Source organism: Pinus tabuliformis, chromosome 6 (genome assembly GCF_031772625.1).
Source record: "Pinus tabuliformis cultivar Carrire ecotype Pingquan chromosome 6, CPIR1, whole genome shotgun sequence".
Classification (NCBI taxonomy): domain Eukaryota; kingdom Viridiplantae; phylum Streptophyta; class Pinopsida; order Pinales; family Pinaceae; genus Pinus; species Pinus tabuliformis.
In genome coordinates this window covers 1144886990-1144900802 of record NC_142292.1, presented here as the reverse complement: position 1 = coordinate 1144900802, position 13813 = coordinate 1144886990, and the positions used below count along the sequence as shown (strand labels likewise).

The 13813-nt window shown below is 35.3% G+C and overlaps 1 protein-coding gene across 4 annotated transcripts in view; it reads right to left on the bottom strand.

Annotated features, from left to right (window-relative positions):
* CYL1 (alpha-N-acetylglucosaminidase family / NAGLU family) overlaps positions 1-13813 on the bottom strand; it is a 468268-nt gene that overhangs the window by 165462 nt on the left and 288993 nt on the right. The window lies entirely within an intron of this gene.

Sequence of the window (13813 nt, the reverse complement as noted above, 5' to 3'; positions counted from 1 at the left end):
ACACCGAGAAGTAAAATGTGCAAGAAACAAAACTGAAAACCCTAAAACCAGCTAAAAATTTACAATATTTACATATTAATGACTCTAAGAAGCCAGATTTATCAATAATCCATAGAAATATTTTCAGAATTTTAAATTTAATGTGAGGCACTTCAGAAAATCCTTCATGCATTCATAAAAAAAATAAAAAAATTCAAATGATCAGCCCGGAATTAAAACTGGCTGGGCCTTTTCAGAAAACGCAATCCGGGAGTTGGCTGGTTCAGCCGAGAACTTCCCCTAAAGTCTGGTAAACTCAAAACTAAAATTTCTTGTACAGCTTAAAATCAACCATTAACATAGAGGAAGAAAACAATAGTGAAATCCAGATCAAATGGAGATACTTGCCATTATATTTCAGAATCTAAACTATCATTCAAACCCCAGAGATTAGACAAGATACCTGTGCCTAAATCAATCTTCATCAAGCTATTATCAATGGCTAAAAATAAAATTATGTCGAAAAATAAATCATCTTACAGCACTTCCAGAAGAGTAACACCAGCAAGATTTCAACCCCAAAGTCTTTTTTTATTGCACAAAAAATGACTACAAGAGAGCTTTCTTTAGCACAAGACTCTCGGATCGAATATGATCTCAAATGACCTCTAACATCCTATCTAAAGGAAAATTTCCCAATGGCTAGTTCGAGTGATCCATGTCAAAATGATCTCGACCATCGATGAGGATCAAAATCTCTTTTAATCTCATCTGTCGAAATTTTAATTGCATTTTAATATATTAAAAAATTAAAACCCTGCATTTATTTTCTCAAAACTTTGACTTATTATTATTTTATTATTTTATTTTATTTTTCAAATTTTTTATTTATTTTTTTAATTTTATTTTATTTTATTATTTTATTATTTTTTAATTTTATTATTTCTTTGTTATTTATATATTTTTTATTATTTTTATTTTTTATTTTTGGATCCTCGAACTTAGCTTTTGGAAAAATCACCTAGGACCTAGGACTTAGGACTTATGAGGAGATAAAACATTTTCTAACCCTCAAGACACTTTACAGCATGACTTTTACAACTTTACATCTCAAGGGGGAAAACCCATTTGACATAGACCACCCAGTTCTACGACACAAATATAATATAGCAGATCAAGCAATTTGTAATAACCTAACCAAATAGTTAGAGTTATTTCCAAATTACTTTTACATAGACTCGAAGCACACTAGGATTCCCCTAAGATTCTAATGACAATTCATTCCGGCTTTGGGGTTAGGCTGAAGGAAAACTCTGCCGATCATGGATCGGTGAGACAAAAAACCTTTCGGAACGTAGATTATCACTAGAAAATTAGGTTTGCCTAGGCAATTTACATACATGACTCAAATCTGCTACGATCATTTACAATTTACACATGCAGACTGGGTTTACAACATAACATGATCGGGCTGATGATGACAGTTGAATGGCACAGACACGTCGATCAAGCACTATCCCTTTTGCGAAAAAGGGGGTGTACTACTATGAGTAGTTGACACGCAGTGGTCAACATCTGGCTCTACTTGGGGACATGTTGACGCACTGTAGGAATGTGAGAATCCAGAATCTGCATCCACGCAACACACAACAAAACATAATTAGTGTCCATCCAAAAATCATCATATAACATTAAACATAGGAAAGATATAAGCTCTTCATTTATTAACTAGTCTAACAACATGAAACAGTAAATCTAATCCTAAAACAGAAATGAAAATGTTGAAAAAACGAGTAGGGTTAGAAATACAGAGGATGCCCCATGGCATCAGATGTGTTCAATATAGGTATACTAAGCATTTGCCTGCTTTAAGGCAAATCTGTCGGTTGCTTATCGGATGTGCCATGTCCAATTCTGCATACAGTAGGACTTTTCCCTATCCGAAAATCAAACTGCTCGCGGCTGTCTGATGCATCAAATCTTTTTCTCATTTTCTTTTTCTTGTGCTTTTTCTTCGTGGCAGGCTGTATCACTGATGACGTCGAACTTTTTGCTTCAAAGCTCTTAGATGAAGTATGTAAGATATGCGTGACATGTCTTTCTTCATTCGGCATCTACCCTGCCAAGGATGATGGATCAATCTCACAAGTGCCATGAGTTATAACTTGATCTTCTATGACTGGTGGGTTAACCGTGGGAGCATCAGCCTTATTATTAATTTCCCTTTTATCCAAGTCACCTTCAATTATCCACTTTTCAATGAAACAAAGGACCTCATAATAAGATGGAGCTTGTTGCAACAGATAAAGAGGCTCCTGATCTATTGACATTCCCTGGTTTCTTGCATCCTCTGACTGCTGTTGAATTTTCTGAACCTGTATTTTAATGGCATCTATCTGATTAGAGTGTTCAACCTTTATAGCACTGACTTCCCTTGCATGGTCTTCTTCCATGGTCAATAACTTATTCTGAAGACATCTGATTAGCTTCCATATCTTTTATTACTTTATCGTTCTTTTCCTTTATGGTCATCAAGCAATGCTACATATAGTTTATCTCTTTCTGATGATTTGCTTGCATGGTCGTCATATTTTCTTCTAACCCTGATAACTTGCTTTGCATAAAACTAATTTCTATGTCATGATTAGTTTTCATGGCCTCAATTTCCTTAGCATGTTGATTTTGCATGTTGGTTATGTAATCAGAGTGTTTAATTTTCATGATCTCCATCTCCTTATTACGTTTTTCCAGATCGGTGCATAAAGTTCTCACATCATTGGCGAAATTAGTTTGATTGATCTCCATATTTTTTACCAGCCGCATTAGTTCTTTTATAATTTGCTTCTGATTTTCCTTTTCATTGTCGACATTGATTTTACAATTTGTCCCTACTTTTCCACTATCATGGATTTGATCTGCAATGGTATAGGTGGATGGCACATTCTGATATGAAGAATTGTCTTGAAATCTTTCATCGACAAATGAACCTTTCATAAGATTACTTTCATTCTGTTGCACAATTTTAGGGTCACAAGGCGAGCTATCTAGATCATCATATCTATCTTTAAAAGCATTGACAATGTCTTGTAAAGAAGTGAAAGAATCCTTAGGACAATTGTTAAACCAATTCAAAGCATCACCCTCTAAAGAACGGACAAATAGACGCATTTTGACATCTTCATGATTATATTGAGGAAGTCTACAATATATGATCATTATACAAGTAAACTTGTTTAAATGCTTTCTAACAGCGACTGAATCACCACCTGAGAACAAAAGTAATTTAGAAATGGCCTCTTCCGGAAAATCATGGAGATCATCAATAAAATGACATGGTTTAAACGAATAATCCATGATGAATAATGAGGGCCCAAATGGATGATAGAACGAGATCTCTGCTCAAGGAAATCAATAGATGAAAAAAGTGGAGTCGCCACTTGAACAATGAATCTAATTCTAGGATCCAAAAAAGCAACAAACAAGCAGATATGAGGGAGGCTTCTTGTCTGGGAAAAATAAAAGAAATAAAATGAAGTTGCCACCCAAACAAGAAACGAATTGAAGAGAAGTTGTTGATATGACAAAAGATAAGGTGATGAAATGATGCCAAAAAATATTGAATCTGCCAGCTCAAATGAGAGATGAGAATGATGAAAGAATGATGAGAAATGAGAAGAAGAATGTCGTTGAAACACCAGGGACAGAAAAAATCTATTCCCGACAACGACGCCAAAAAATGTTGTCGCACAGATTGTCACGACAACGCTCAGACCGGGGGCCGTCACTCCGATCCCCGATCTCTCCGTTTAAGCCGTCTCCCGAGGCTAAGGGCGGTAGACCCTATGGGACAAAGGAAGACCAACTGTGGACCAGTTGGGTTGGGAGACACGACAAGGTAATTTAGCACCTGATTGATTTTAGAAATTAATGTACCAGTGCCTTATGGAGTTAATGATTAAATGATTATTTATTAAATATTGCAGAAATATGAACCTTGTAAAACAATCATTTATCATCAAATAACCCAAGTGATGCAAGATGCTCAATAAATGCACAATGCTTTAATAATGTTCCAGCAATTAAAATGCGAAAAGATTAAATGCTTTAAATAGCCATGCAATTTTAAATGCTAATCAATTACCACTTTCATATAGCTACTTCAAATAAACATTAAGTGCATTTAACTATAGAAAAGTGGAACATCGATACCACGAAAGATGCCAAAAAATGAATTTTCAGGCTTTCTCAAAAAAAATTATTTTTTATTTTTATATATTTTTTAAAACAAAATTAAACTAAACTAAAGCCTAATCAAAAGAAACTAAAAGGGACTTTTTATGCTATATATATATATATATATATATATATATATATATATATATATATATATATATAGTTGTGTTTTTAAATATAAACTAAATTCTACAATAAAACAAGACTAAATAAAACCCCAAGGATTAAAACTTTTTATGCTTTTTTAGGATTTTTTAATTTTTAATCTTTTTAATTTTTATTTATTATTTTTTAACCCCAAAAATTAATCAAAACAAAAAAATCAAACTAGAACTAAAATGGAATGAAAAATAAAAATCAAAACTCATACACATGAAAATATAAAATCAACTAACTAAAACCTAAAGGCAAATATTAAACAAAAAAGAATGAAAATCGAAAATCGAAACTGAACGAAAACTAAAAGAAGCTTAGACGAAATTTAATTATTCTAAATTAAGCTAACATAAAAATTAATGAAACCTAAAGCTAAATAAAAAGAGATCGAAATAGATCGAAATAAAAAATCATAAGGTAATGTACATACAAAATAACAATAAAATCAAATGCTTTGAAATGTTTACGTTTTAGAATTTTTTTATTTTTTTTAGATTTTAATGATTTAAAATCATAAAAGTAAAATAAATAAAAATGAATGCAAACAAAAATCGAATTTTTATTTTTTATGGTCCTACGCATATATCATAACAAAACAAAACCTACGCTAAACCTATACCAGCCCGCATAATTACTCACGCAGACACTAAAAAAATGAAACCACGTTTGTTTGCTTTGTTGTTTGCAGGTTTGTGACGGCGGGAGGAACAACACGACGGAGGGGATGAAAGGCTGGCGTTGAGAGCTTGATGAAGATGGGCGCATGAATCCGCAGGTTGATGGCTGAGGGATATGCGAGTGTTTAATTTGCAGGCAGGGATGGCAGCGTAAGGTAACGCTGGACTGCGTTGTGCATATCTGCCAGACAACGGCGTAAGGGAAAAACTCGATGGCAGAACGATGGGAGATCGGATTGGCAGCAAAGGGGTTTGCTGGAGCAGCGTGATGAGAGCTTAAAAGGAAACAATGAATCTGCAGATTGACTGAGCAATGTGGGCAGCATTTGGAAGAGCTTCACGCAGAGGAAACGTGGATCTGTTAAGCGTGGAGCTGAAATGGATATAAGAGTGGGATTTTGAGTGCATGAAGGCGAGAACGATGAAGCAAGGGTTTTGAAGAGCAGTGTGGAGATGGTTGTCTAGACAGAGAAACGACTGCAAGTCAGCATGAGGAGTTTTGAGGGACGTGGGGACTCTTTTTAGAAAATAGAGGTGCTGAGAAATACGTTGAGACTGACAGCGTGAGGAAGGGAGTGCTGGGCAACGATTGAGGGTGACCACAACAACAAAGAAAAATTCTAAAGCATGCCAGAATGATAAAACAATTCTGAAACCCTCAAAAAATGTCCCAAATTCCAAAAAATGAATCTCACTTATATTTTGGATTTATCAATGAAACTCCAGCAGAGAAATGGCTTTGAAACCTCGAATTTGTTCAGAAAAATGCTGCAAATTCTCCAGTAAATTTTAAATTGCCTTGTATTCAAATTTGTCTAAGGAAAACCCCGAAACATTTTCAAAATCTATACCTGCAAAAACGAACACCGAGAAGTAAAATGTGCAAGAAACAAAACCGAAAACCCTAAAACCAGCTAAAAATTTACATTATTTACAGATTAATGACTCTAAGCAGCCCGATTTATCAATAATCCACAGAAATATTTTCAGAATTTTAAATTTAATGTGAGGCACTTCAGAAAACCCTTCATGCATTCATAAAAGTAAAAAGTTCAAATGATAAGCCCGGAATTAACACTGGCTGGGCCCTTTCAAAAAACGCAATCCGGGAGTTGGCTAGTTCAGCCGAGAACTTCCCCTAACGCCCGGTAAACTCAAATCTAAAATTTCCTGCACAGCTTAAAATCAACCATTAACATAGAGGGAGAAGACAATAGTGAAATCCAGATCAAATGGAGATATCTGCCATTATATTTCAGAATCTAAACTATCATTCAAAACTCAGATATCAGGAAAGATACCTGTGCCTAAATCAATCTTCATCAAGCTATTATCAATGGCTGAAAATAAAATTATGTCGAAAAATAAATCATCTTACAGCACTTCCAAAAGAGTAACACCAGCAATATTTCAACCCCAAAGTCTTTCTTTATTGCACAAAAAATGACTACAAGAGAGTTTTCCTTAGCACAAGACTCTCAGATCGAATATGATCTCAAATGACCCCTGACACCCTATTTAAAGGAAAAATTCCCAACGGCTAGTTCGAGTTATCCATGTCAAAATTATCTCGACCGTCGATGAGGATCAAAATCTCTTTTAATCTCATCTGTCGAAATTTTAAATGCATTTTAATATATTAAAAAATTAAAACCCTGCATTTATTTTCTCAAAACTTTGACTTATTATTTTATTATTTTATTTTATTTTTCAATTTTTTTATTTATTTTTTTAATTTATCATTTTAGATTTTATTTTAGTTTTTAATTTTTTAATTTTTTAATTTTTAAATTTTATTATTTCTTTGTTATTTATATATTTTTTATTATTTTTATTTTTTATTTTTGGATCCTCGAACTTAGCCTTTGGAAAAATCACCTAGGACCTAGGACTTAGGACTTATGAGGGGATAAAACATTTTCTAACCCTCAAGACACTTTACATCATGACTTTTACAACCTTACATCTCAAGGGGGAAAACCCATTTGACATAGACCCTCATACACAGCCTCTGTCTTGGGTATCCACCGATCCATTTGGCTATGTCCCTCGCACACAGCCAATGTCCTGGGTATCCACACAGTCATTTTCTGCTCCATTCTGGATCTGCACGCATCCCTCACGCAGTTGTGTCCACCTTTATGCCCGCAGCTCGATCCGTTCCTCGTCGAAATCCTCTCACGCTGCCCCCTTCTGCAACCATTTTTCTCAAACTCACCCACGCAGCTCCTCCTCTGCGTGTTACCTCCGTGCAGCATACCTACTCCACGCTAAAACCTGCAATCCCTAACCTGCAAATGCAGTGCCTACTCCAGCAATCCGTTGACTTGCTAATCCCTACACGCAAGTCTCCCTTCAGCTACCATCACCAATCATTCTTCGAACCTGCGCAACAAATGACAAGCAAAAAAGGGTCGAAAATTTGTTTTGCATGGTTGGCATGATCAGATTCTAAGGTTAGCGTATCAATTTTTTTTTTAAAAATCGATTTTCAAGTTTAGCATAGGTGTTTTGTGTCACAATATGTGCATATGCGTTAGGCTAAAGTTTGTTAATAGTTTAGAAATCTAAAAGTTCCATCTCTTTTTTTTTTTTTTTAATTTAGTTTTGATTTTAGTTTTATAAAAAAATCAATAATAAGAAAAATAAAATTTTAAAGTTTAGCTTTAGATACTTTAGATTCCAACGTTGCTCAATTTTAATTTTAAGTTTAGAATTAAAAAAGGAAAAAAAGTGTCATAATTTTAAAGAAGGGTTTTCTTTTTTTTTCAGGTTTTAGATTTAAAGTTTTTTTTTTTAGATTTTATATATTGTGCATATAGATTAGGTGTTGGTTTAGTTTAGATTTTAGATTTAATTAGTTTTGTTTGGTTTGAATTTTGACTTTAAAAATAACATTTAAAAAATATAAAAATGTATAAAAAATAAAAAATAAAAAAATAAAAATAAAAATTTTGAAAAGCTTAGCTAAAAATTTAAAAATTATTTTGGTGTCTTTTTGTGGTGTTTATGTTCCATTTTTCTATAGCTAAACGTACTTAAATGTTTATTTACAAGTTGGCTATATGAAAGTGGTAGCCGGTTAGCATTTAAAATTACGTGGTTATCTAAAGCATTTAATCTTTCAAATTTTATTTGCTGGAATATTGCTAAGCCATTGAGCATTTATCGATTATCTCACATTTGGTAAAAGTTAATCTTTGTTTGAGTTATTTGATGGTAAATGATTATTAATGAGTTCATATTTCTGCAACATTCGATAAATAATCGTTTAATCATTTATTTCATAAGGCACTGGTCTATTAACTTATAAAATCAATTAAGTGCTTTTTTTCCCTTTGTGTCTCCCAACCCAACTGGTCCACAGTTGGCCATCCATTGCCCCATAGGGTCTACCCCCCTTAGCCGCGGGAGACAGGCTTAAATGGAGAGATCAAGGATAAGGGTGACAGCCCCTGGTCTGAGCGTTGTCGTGACAATCTGTGCGATAACATTTTTAGCACCGTTGTCGGGGATAGAGTTTTTTTTGTCCTTGGTCCTTTCCTTTCGAGCTTTTCCGTGTTTTCACTTCCTGTCCGGGTGGCGACTCCACTTCATATATCATCTACAAGAGTGTATACTAGAAGATATCCAAGTAGTCTGTGCAATCCTGCTCCTGATCCTGAAAGGGCTCTTAGGGTACGATTACACAAACTCTCTTCTCGTACACTTCTTGTTAACCTTGGACAAGAAGCCCTCTCTGATATCCATTTGCTTTTTACTAGTCCAGTTGGGCACGACATCATGAATATATATACCCCTTGCGATTTTTCTAACATCCCAGGGTATCCCAATGATCTTCCAGCACTTGGGATAGATAAGTTGCCTAGCTTTCAGGGAGATAATGCGATTAGTGCTAATTCGCATCTAAGAGATTTTAGTATATGGATGGCTAAGTACGCAAGGTCTGTTGATTTCGATCATGAGGATGTTAGAATGACTCTTTTTATTTTAACCTTGGGGGCGATGCTTATGATTGGTTTTCAAAAAAACCTCGAAATTCATTTGATTCCTTACAATCGATCATTGATGCCTTCAAGGAAAAATATGGAGATAAGAGAGAAGGAAGACACCTCGTGAAAGCTATTAGCCTAATAAAAAAGAGAGAGAATGAAACCGTTGAAGAGTTTAACAAAAGGTTTAATGATATTATTAAAGAATTACCTCAAGATTATAAACCTACCGACAAATCTCTTCGAGATTTTTACATTGATGCCTTTGGTCCTGAGCCCTCTTATGAATTAAGGCATGCTAAACTTAATGATTATAGGGATTGCCAAGTCTTAGCAATAGAGCTTGAAAAGGACAAGGCGGCATCTGGGAAATCTGAGATCCCAGGTTTTGATAGGGCTACTACGAAACTAAGAGAACCTAAAGAAAAAGCAGTTCAAGAGCCTGAAAGCGAGCTTGTTCAGAACTTGCTCCAAAAGATTGAAAGCATGGAAATTAATCATAACAAGGAGATAGCTACTTTGCAGAATAGGTTGGTCCAAATGGAAAGAGCACAAACGCAAAATTTCCAACCTAGAAATAATAATAACAAAAATAACAATTGGCAAAAGAAGGGTCAATCTAGTGAGCAAAGACCTCCTAATCCGCTTACTAATTTGGTCGATAATGCTCCACCTTACTGTCGGGTTTGTGATGCTCTTCATGAAGAGGCCACTTGTCCCATTGTTAGAAGAATCTTAGATAGCGGAATGTTTGGGGCAGGTGATCAAATAAATGTAGTGGGTAACAAGTTTCCTTTGTCTATGGATGATTGGATAGAGGTCAAGGAAAATAGTCGTGACATTATGAATCCTTCATCAGCTTTTAGTATAAATAACCTTGAAAATGAAGATGACATTTTGGCTAAATTATATGGTGAAAAACCCTCTCCAGAACAAATCATGGAAATTGCTAGAGATAATGGTTTAACCTACAAAGAAGGGATAAAGATCAAAGCGGGAATCAAATTCCCCCTCGAACCTTTAACCCTGGTTTAAACTCTGGATTAGATGTCAATTTGGGAAGTTGGTTTAACAATGCAAAAATCTGGGTTCCTATCTCTGAGATTGCTAAAATCCCTTCCCAAAGAGATAAGTTACTAAAAGCTATTTAGGGTCCTCAAATAAATATTTCTCAACAGAAGACCCAAGAAGTCGACTATCACGATGCTCCCATATATTTGCAAAGCTTAGATGCGGATAACAAAGATCACCAACCTTTCTTTATCACCTTGTTAGTTAATGGATATAAATTGAATAATTGCATGTTGGATTCTGGCGCATCAACTTGTGTCATGATTAAGAGGGTCATGGAACAACTTAACTTAAGAGTTTCTAGACCCTACTATAACATATGTGCCATGGATTCTAGGAAAATTGAAGTGCATGGTTTGATCAAAGATTTACAAATTCATCTATCAGTTTACCCAGACATCATGATTGTTATGGATATTGTTGTTGTTGATGTGCCTGATGCCTGGGGTATGCTTTTATCCAGAAAGTGGGCCCCTGATCTAGGAGGAAGTATTCAAATGAATTGGTCATATGCTACGATTCCTTCTCCTAGAGGTGATGGTTTTGTAAGACTTAATAGAGAGCCCGAAAGAAAATTCCATGTTGAAGATCCTAAGAGACCTCACAACGAGATAATTAAAGAACAATCTGACATTGGGAATTATGCTATCATGTCTAATTTCATAATTCCTCCTAATGATAAGATTAAGGACTTCAATGATAGAGTTTGGTAAATGTATTTTGATGGTGCATCGTCTAGGCATGGTAAAGGTGCTGGAATAGTGCTTAAGTCTCCTCTTGATCACATTTTCAAGTTTGCCTATCGATTAGAATTTGAAGCAACCAACAATGTCACTGAATATGAGGCTTTATTGTTGGGTCTTGAATTGGCGAAGTCTTTGAAAATTAAGTTGCTTAGCATTAAGGGGATTCTGATTTAATTATCATGCAGCTTAAAAATAAATTCACATGTAAAAATCAAAGATTAAGGAGTTATCGAAATGTTGTGTGGGATACTATGGAGCACTTTGATGCCCTTGACCTCGAAGCTATCCCAAGAGAGCAAAATAGTTTGGTGGATGAACTTGTCGTAGCTGCTACTACCTTCCAGTTATCTGATGAGCTAATTAAGGATAAGATCAAAATGGAAGTAATATTTAGACCATCTGTTCCAGATAACTCAGAGCATTGGCAAGTCTTTAATGATGAAAAACAAGTCATTCGTTTTCTTAATAGTCTGGATGAGTTTGAAGATTTCCGGATAGATTCTGAGGAGGATGGATCTTTAAATCATGAGCATATCATAAATCCTACTCCTAGGAATGTGGTTGCCTTAGAGCAACACTTTGATCGTCATGATGCCACGAAGTTGAGAGAGGAAAATAAAATGGACCCAGGCGAATATCTTGAGATAAACATTGGTACTCCTGAGAACCCAAAGATTGTTAAAATTGGTAAAGGTACTAGTGTGGAGGAAAGAAAAAAGTTAACTAATTTACTTCGCGAATATCGAGATGTTTTAGCTTTTTCTTATGATGAATTAAAAGGCTATAGGGAAGATATTATGGAACATACTATCCCCTTAAAAGATGAAAATGCTAAACCCTTTCGCCAGAAACTTAGGTAGATTAATCCTAAGTTAGCCCCTTTGGTTCAGAAAGAGCTTGCGAAAATGCTTGCGGCTGGAATTATCGCTCAAACAAGGCATTCGACGTGGTGTTCGAATCTAGTGATCGTTAGGAAAAAGAATGGTACGATAAGGCTTTGTGTCGATTTTCAAAATCTTAATCTAGCATGCAAAAAAGATAATTACCCTTTGCCAAACATGGAGACTTTGTTGCAAAGAGTAACCGATTCTAGAATGATGTCGTTGCTAGATGGCTTTTCTGGGTACAATCAGGTATGGGTTAAAAAGGAATATCGTCACAAAACCACATTCACCACACCATGGGGTACTTTTGAGTACATTAGAATGCCGTTTGGATTAACCAACGTTGGGGCTACATTTCAAAGGGCTATGGATTATGCCTTCAAGGGGTTAATCAGGAAATTTATTGAGATTTACCAAGATGATCTTACTGTATTTTCTAAAGATGGTATTAGTCATATAAATCATCTTAGGCAGGTTTCTATAGATGTAGAGAATACGGGATTTCTTTGAATCCAGCTAAGTCTGTTTTTGGAGTGACCGAAGGGAAATTACTTGGCCATATCATTTCTAAGGATGGAATCAAGATTGATCCTGAAAGAATTGAAGCAATCCAAAAGATTCATCTTCCTCATAATCTTAAATCCCTTCAGTCTTTCCTTGGAAAGACAAATTTTCTTAGAAGGTTTATTCCAAATTATGCAGAAATAGCTAAGTCTATTCAAAGTCTTCTGAAGAAAGATGTAAAATTTGTTTGGCAAGAAGACGGCAAAAAGGCTTTTCAAGAAATCAAATGTGCTATTGCAAGAGCTCCCATCTTAGTTAGTCCCGATTATTCCAAGGATTTCATGATTTTTTCTTTCTCTTCCGAAGATACCATTGTTGGTGTCCTGTTACAAAAAAATAAGGATGGTCACGAGCAGCCTATTGATTTCATGAGTAGAGCGCTTCAAAATGCCGAATTGAAGTACAATACCATGGAAAAGCAAGCTTATGCCCTAGTCAAGTTTCTTAAGCACTTCAAAACTTATGTGGGTTATTCTAAAATCATTGCTTTTGTTCCACATTCTGCTGTTAAAGATATATTAACTCAAACCAATTGCTTAGGGACTCACACTAGATGGGTTACTAAAATACAAGAATATGATTTAGAGATCAGACCCACCAAGCTAGTCAAAGGCCAAGGTTTGGCTCAAATGTTGACTGAAAGTAACGGAAAGACTCTTGGTTTGTTTTGTCTTAGCGATCTATCTTCGTCGGAGTTGCAAAGATTAGGAGAGAATGAGTGGTACAAGGACATTATTTATTACTTGATGAATCTTACATGTCCTAACCATTTAGCTGCTCATGAGAGAAGGGCTCTTAGACTAAAAGCCACTAAGTATTGCCCTATGAAGGATGGCCTTGGGTGGAGAAATCTTGAGGGCATAGTGCTTAGGTGTGTTGATGAAATTGAGTCCAAGAAATTAATCTCTGAGTTCCATTCAGGATTTTGTGGTGGTCATTATGCTGTTAGAACTACTGCCCACAAAATTCTGAGAGCTGGTTATTATTGGCCTTCAATTTTTTCTGATGTGCATAAGTTTGTTAGGACTTGTCAAGCCTGTCAACTGTTCACTGGGAAACAGAAGCTTGTTGCCCTGCCCCTGCAACCTGTCATTGTAGAGGCACCTTTTCAGCATTGGGGTCTGGACTTCATCAGGAAGTTCCATGAAAATTCTAGCAATGGCTACTCATGGATTTTGACTGCTACTGATTATTTCACTAAATGGGTTGAAGCCATTCCTGCTAAGAATGCCACTGAAAAGGTTATTATGGATTTCATTGAAAATAATATCATTAATAGATTTGGTGTCCCTGATAAGATCACTACTGATAATGCCAAGGCTTTTAGTTCTTCAGAGTTTTCATCTTTCTGTTTCAAATATGGCATTATCTTATCTCATTCATCAAATTACTATCCTCAGGGTAATGGTCTGGCTAAATCAAGTAACAAGAATCTCATAACCATTATCAAGAAGATAGTAGGAGATAATAAGAGATCATGGGATAGAAAAATCAAGTATGCTTTATGGGCA